A 7,372-nucleotide genomic window follows, 5' to 3' on the forward strand; every position below is an offset into this window, starting at 1 on the left:
TAACTACATGCTAGACACAAAAAGAACCACTATTGTATATATGTAGCAAATACTTTCAACTATAAATTACAAATGATTCAGACTCTATTACATACTTTACTATATACTTTGATATATCATCATATTTCCTAGAAAGAACAAACAAATTGTCACAGCCAGATAGATTCACAAAACACTTAGGGGGTGTTTGGTACAGAGAAAAAGAATGGGAAGAAATGGAAATAGAAATGGGAGAGAAATGGAATTGGAGAGAAATAGAAATGGGTGGAGAATTGACAATCATTTCCTTTGTTTGGTACAATAGAGAAATGGGTGGAGAAACGGGAGCAGAGACGTGATTAGGGTTCCGCCTCGGCATCATCATGGTGGAGAAATGGTGGCTCAGAGACGCGTCGCAACACCGCGAACGGAGTAGAGCGTCATCATCATCGCCGCGCAACATCAACACCGCGATTTAGGGTTCCGCCTCGCAACACCGCCTCGCGATTTAGGGTTTCGTTTTGGCTCAGAGACGCGAACGGACGTGGCTGCGGCGTCGGCCGCCGTGCCGGACGTCGGCATCATCATCACCATCGCCGGTCGGAGCATCATCATCATCATACGCGAACGGAGTAGAGCAGAGACGCGATTTAGAAGCAGAGAGAATTCCATTTCTCTTCCAAATGGAGAGAATTGGATTTCTCTACTTTTTGCCTACACCCAATTCTCAGAGAAAACCAATTCTCCGCCCAATTCTCCGCCTAATTCTCCCAAACAAGAGAAACCTAATTCTCCACCCTCAAATCTCTCTACCAAACACAACTGGAGAATCCACACTCGAACCGGGTGTCGCGCTGTCTCTAGGCGGGCGAGATTCCTGCAAGGCGTAAAACACTTATTTGTCAAAACTGACTGAACCGAACTGTAAACACCCATATGAAAAAAATAAGTTTGTGAAGACTCACATTGCGAAAAGGGGGATCTTCGGCCTCGAGCATGTGTACGATTTGGCTCATTTTCGGTCGTTTGTTTGCATCCATGTCTATACACCGAAGACACACGAGCAATACACGCTTCAAAGATCTAGAAGGCGGGTGGACACTAATCTTCGGGTCGAGTAACTCTTCGCCTCAACGACTCGCTACATTTCCTCTAAACCAGTCAACCAAATTCATCTATGCAATATTAACCAACCCATTAATTATTCCTATTAATTTTTAAAAATAGAAAAAAAGTTTTACTATGCCCGTTTCAACCCAAACCCGTTTTGACCCGTTACTTATACTTATAGTACCTCTCTGGGTGCTCGGGAATAATCGACCGGGCTTCTTCCTGTGACTATTTCCATGAGTAAAACACCAAAACTGTAGACATCACTGCACTCGTTTAACATCCCGGTGCTTGCATAGTCGGGTGACACGTATCTAAAAATCAATCATACGCATACGCGTTTTATTATAAGATGAAAAGGTTTGAGAAAAATTAACTAGGGGTGTAAACAGGCTAAATCACTTGTGAGTTACTTGAGATCGGCTCGTTAAAAGCTTGAATTGAGCCAAGCATAAACAAGCTCGAGCCCAACCCTGAGCTAAATATAAGCTTGTTTAATAAAATGAGCCCGAGCGTGATCTTCAATTATCAAACTCAAACTGGTTCGAGAGCCTAAACGAGCATATTAATCATATATGTTTTAGTTAATATATTAGCTATTACTTATATAGTATTTATTATAATATAAAAGGTTATGATAGAAATAACTAAATAATATACATTATTTTATATATATATATATATAAAGATATATAAAAAGTAATTATAAGTATATACAAACTAATTAATGAATAATAAACGAATTAAGGTTGATATTTAGAAATATAGCTTGAAACAAGCTGAAATTGAGCTCGTGGTTTTTTAAAAGTTAAGCGAGCCGAACTCGTGCTTGGATCGACTCAGCTTGTTTAAACTTCTAAGAAAACTTGACGGAAAAAAAAAGATTTGTGAAATTACTAACCCGAATGTGCCCATAACGCGCGTGGTTACGTAGCTTTTCTCAGATCCTAACAACTTAGCAAGTTCAAAATCAGATACTTTCGCGTTCCATTTTTTATCAAGGAGAATATTACTTGATTTAACGTCGCGGTGTACAACTTTCGGTTCCAATCCTTCGTGTAAATATGCATGCCTAATGCAATTAAAAATATTAAATCATGTAACAAAAACAATCTCTTAAAATAAATAAAAAAATAAGAAGAAAAAAATCAAATATTACCCTTTCGCGGTCCCGACTGCAATCTTCATTCGAATGTCCCATGTTAACGGGCTGACCGGTCCAACATCCCCGTGCAACCATTGTTCTAAATTCCCATTGTCAACATACTCGTATATGAGCAACCTGCACAAGAATGTGTCAGACAGGTATGTTTTATCTTTAACGGGTCAAATGACTGATGAGTCAATACCTTTTAGCACCATCTACACAAAATCCAATATGCCCCACAAGGTTTTTATGCCTTACTTTACCAATTGCTTCTACTTCTACCTTGAATTCTTTATCTGCTTGACCTCTACAAAATATTATTAAATCATTAGAAAAATGTAAATAAAATAAAGGTGTGTTGGTTTTTATTAATCCCAGCTATCATCTTTTGGTCGCCGCCAGTCCCAGCTAACGAGTTGGCTACTGATGGTCCCATCTTTTAACGTATTTGTTCCCAACGGTCCGCGACTAACAGAATCCTAGCGCCGTTACTTACAAGTCGCCGGTAAAACGCCTTTGGCAGGATAAGTGACATTTTTTGTCAGAAAACTCAATCTGAACTCCACCAACTGACTCACCACCACTTGAGCACCACCAACTGATTCCAATGATGGTTCTAAGGTTCCCGCGACCTTAATAACTGTAGGCTTTTACTAGAAAAAGATTCCTAAAGGTTACAAAGATGCTTGGGACGAAAATGTTCAGTTTTCTGGGAAAAAAATGTGAATTTTCCACTCAAAAACGTCTTTTCGGTGACCTGCAACTAATGGCGTTAGAATTCTGTTAGTTGCGAACCATTGGGAACAATATAATAAAAGGTGGGATATTTATCAGTCAATTCGTTAGTTGAGCCCGACAAGACCAAAAGATGACAATTATGATTAATAAAACCAATACACCTAAAATAAATAATAAAAAAACTAATAAAAGCAAATGGTTAGCACCCAGAATAACGGATCAACTGCTTCCAAAGTCTCCGTGAGCCCCTCATAACTAAATAAAATATGACCATTATAAGTATCTATATTTTTTAAATAAAAGAATAAATAAAGTATTGAACATATGCAACACACTATACCAATGACCATGTGATACAGTTTCTAATTTATTGAATGCAGATTTTATTCAGATCCCATTTTCCAAAGATGAACATTTTGCTATTATTATTAACTTTTAGGTTTGGAATTTTATAAAAATATAAAATATGTTACTTTACAACAAATAAAGACATCAAGCTAGGTCAGAGGCTTCTTTAGCATAAAAATGTGAAGGTGTAAAATTAAAGGGAATAGGAGGGGAATAAAGATAATGTAATCATTAGTATTAACAAGTAAAAATTGAAAACGTAAACCGGGTGCGTGCCATAAACCAAAAATACCGATTCGAAATCAGAAAAACCGAAAAAAACCGAACTGGAATAAAAACCAATGGTTTGGCTTTATGTTTTTGTAAAAACTGAATTGATATATTGGTTTTGGTGTTACATGTAATAAAAACCGAAAAACTAAAAAAGTCGAACCGAAGTTACAGATTTTCGTTTTTTTATTTTATTTTAAGTAATTTATTTATATTAATATATACGCAAGTACGCAACTTAAATATTTGAGTCCAAATGCATAATAATCAATTAGTTATTTTGGGTCAAACTTTATTTTTAACTTAAAATTTTCAAGCTTAAATAGTAAAACTGAAAAAAGCAAAACTAAACGGAATCCAAACTGAAAGAAAAAAAAAACGAAACCAAATAGTTTCCGAAAATTCAAAAACTGAAAGGTGTAAATTACGTAATAAATTATGTTACAGTTTCATTTTATTTAACAAATTTGTCGGTGTAAATTACGCAATTAATCCCAAAAATTAAAGTTCTTTTTCTTCTTTTAAAAAACAAAGATGAAAAAGTTACCATTTGCTTTATTTTATTATTATTTTTTTTATTAAAGTGTAATAAAATTTTTATTCCCATGCAACCTTTTTCACAATCCGTCACCGAAAACTTACACGTCATTATCATCTGTCTTAATAAGTTAAGCGGATTCCAATCTATTAAAACTATTCAATCTTTTAATCATTCTATTTTAGCTTTACAATCAAACCGAGCCATTCGCGAGTAACTCAAAATCGTATTGATAAATAGCTAAAAACGAGTCGAGTTTTTTCAAACTCAAGCCTCAAATAATGCTCGTTTAGTTATCGAGCCCGAGAAAACACTGATCGCGAGAAACTCGAGCTTGTATCGAGAAAGAGCTCGAAACAAGCCGACCCTTTTCAAGCTTGAGCCTCAAATAATGTTTGTTTAGTTATCGAGCCCAAGTTCGAGGCTTATATGGAAAGCTTGTTTAGGCTCGTCATTCGTCAAGCCTTTTAACAAACCTCGTGTATTTTTAAATTTTTTCTTTTTTAGATTTCTATGTATTAACTTCATATCGCAGAGTTAACTCGAGCCGAGTTGAGACGTATTTAAGATTTCTTTCAAAATTTATAAAAATAATTTAAATTGTATATACATTAATTAATGAAAAAATAAATAAGTATAGCCCAACTGTAACAAACAACTCACCAACTGTAACAAACAACTCACCAACCAACTTAACCTTTAGAAAAAAAACTTGAATAGCTTTAATAACTCGAAACGAATAGAGCTCGAGCCTAGTCATCTTCTCCGACAAAGTTCAATAAAAACTAACTATAAACAGCAAATAACATAAAATTTAAATAAATTTAGATAAAAAATTAAACTAACTTGTTATTAAGAAGATTCTTCACCGCCACAACAGCCCCGTCGCGTAAAACGCCCCTATACACAACCCCATACCCTCCTTCGCCAACCACGTTCTCCGTCGCAAAATCACTCGTCGCAAATACAACCTCTTTCAAACTATACCATTTCCCCCACTCTAAATTCAAATTCTCCACACCGGATCGAGACGAAGCCAATTCGTTAATTTAACTTTAACCAGACGGAGCATGTTCATGTTCGTTTATTTAACTTTAACCAAACAAGTGATAGGACACGAACAATTAAGTGAACAGTGTTTTAGTGTTTTTTTAATCTTTAAATCAATCTCTTTAAAAAGTAGTGTGTACATCAATAAGCACGTGTTAATTGTCAAGGCACGCTTTCTCGTGTTTAGTCATTAGTCACTACATATTAAAATTGTTTGTAAGTGACGCAACTTGGCCAAAACTAAAATTAATTGTTTTGACAAGTCATCTTTATTCTCATAAGCTTCATGTTATATCTGTTTTATGTGTTTGGATGCTTCCTGTTATATCAGTTTGGCATTTATTCATTTATTAAAAATGACCCGTTTTCCTGTTTTGGGTTTGGTTATAAGGTCAAATGTGTTAAGTTGAAAGATTTAACTAGAAAATAAACGGGTCAAATGGTTTAGAACCCGTCTACATTGTGTATTAAAATCCATTGAAAACATAGAAATAACTTTACTAAACAAACGTAAGATTGTTGTAATTTTTTGTATTGTTATATTTTTATCTATTAATTTTTTGTTTCTATTTTATTACCACCTCGTGTTCTGTAATTTTTTTTTCTCGGTGTTGATTTTATTGTTTTTAGGAGTATGTAGTGGTTTTGTAGGAGCCCTATGAAGAATCATGATCAATGTCATGGAAGATACAATCTGCTGGACCCGAACCTGGAACTGGACCAGTCCTACCCGAACAGCGGGTAGAAACTAGGTTTCGGTTCCTCGGAAAAGTTGTACCCGGGCCTGCTAAAACCGCTACCACCTCTACCTCTACCCGGTCAAGCCCTTGACCCAACAAATAAAATCCCATCAAAATTCGGTCAACTACCAAACCAACTTTTGTTGACCATACCAGAGCGGTTTCCTAGCCAATTCCGGTTCCTAAAAATACATGATTCCTGAAACACTTTTTTGCATGTCTTTCTGAGGTGCACATCAGAAATTAGGGTGATTCATGGATGCACGGATTTTATCAAGCATCGAAGCATTATTAGAATTTTTTCATGAATATCATGTCTAGACGCACCTAGTTGCGCACTCTGGATTAAAATGTTATACTTGTTTTACGCTTCTGCAAACGCAATTTGTATTGTAACTATATTTTCTCATTAATGACGAGCAATATTAATTAAATGATAACTATCATTATTAAATGATTGTTCGCATGACACATGGTTAGATCCTGGTATGTCACGCACCTAATGGTAAAACCCCGTTAGTTGAAAATTGATGGTGTGACAAGATACTCATTAATTTTTCTTCTAAATTTGCCACCGGCTACGTCCAAAAGCCTAAAATTTTAAGGAATTGCAACTGAGTTTGTAGATGGAATTTAGATATGAATAAATTACAATTTGAATTTATGATCGACTTGATCGCTTTATAAGTTTTTAAAAGAGACCAGAATGTGGTGACAGTGAGGACAATATCAATGTTAGTTTTGGTGGCGATATTGATATTGGCTGCTTTATAAGTTTGTCAAATAGACTGGAATGTGGTGTTAGCGAGGACAATATCAATTGTAGCTGTGGGGTGATATTATTATCACTATAGAATAAATAATAGCTTTGATGCAACTAATCAATCATTGGTCCAAGTAGGTCCCAATTGTACAACATAAAAATTTACTATTTAGTGGCATAAAGTGGTCCTTGGAGTGAACCGCTATCAATGGCGTGCTTTAGATGCGATTCTCGTGTTAATATATATTGTACATATGTTACAAACCATGATAATTCAAATAATATACATTATAACTATGTGTTTTGCTCTCTGACCTTACTATACTACCATATTTTATGATAGAGTATGTATTGTCTAGTCGGTCTAGATCGCTAATGTTTGTTGTGACTGCCATAGCCTAGTGGTGTTGTGTATTGCCCATATTGACAATAAATAAAGATTGCCTTCTTAAACCTTCACACTTTGACCATACAGTGAAAAAAGAAGACGGGGTTTTGATGAAGATGGCGGTAAGAGTGGTGGTGGTGGTGGTGTGGTGTGGTGATGGTTAGGAGTGAATATAACCATTTGACAGGGGCGGATGTAAGGCAAAGGCAGGAGTAGCACCCTCAACTTTTCCGACGTAGTGGAAAATTTTTAATTTTTCTTATGTTTTATGTGTTTTGTTACCCCTGGAATTATATTATAT

General features: G+C 35.5%; 1 pseudogene across 1 annotated transcript; it reads right to left on the reverse strand.

Moving 5' to 3' along the window:
* Window positions 1-778: 778 nt before the first annotated feature.
* On the reverse strand, window positions 779-5,170 carry LOC143604923 (putative receptor-like serine/threonine-protein kinase At4g34500; annotated as a pseudogene). Its single transcript, XR_013148386.1, has 7 exons — window positions 4,977-5,170; window positions 2,439-2,543; window positions 2,249-2,371; window positions 1,991-2,161; window positions 1,274-1,403; window positions 903-1,154; window positions 779-856 (listed from the first exon to the last, which is right to left on the reverse strand). The product of XR_013148386.1 is annotated as a putative receptor-like serine/threonine-protein kinase At4g34500 (transcript).
* Window positions 5,171-7,372: the final 2,202 nt, after the last annotated feature.

Source organism: Bidens hawaiensis, unplaced genomic scaffold (genome assembly GCF_021521415.1).
Source record: "Bidens hawaiensis isolate Kalapana, Puna unplaced genomic scaffold, B.hawaiensis_p1.1 tig00067335_1, whole genome shotgun sequence".
In the NCBI taxonomy this organism is placed as follows: domain Eukaryota; kingdom Viridiplantae; phylum Streptophyta; class Magnoliopsida; order Asterales; family Asteraceae; genus Bidens; species Bidens hawaiensis.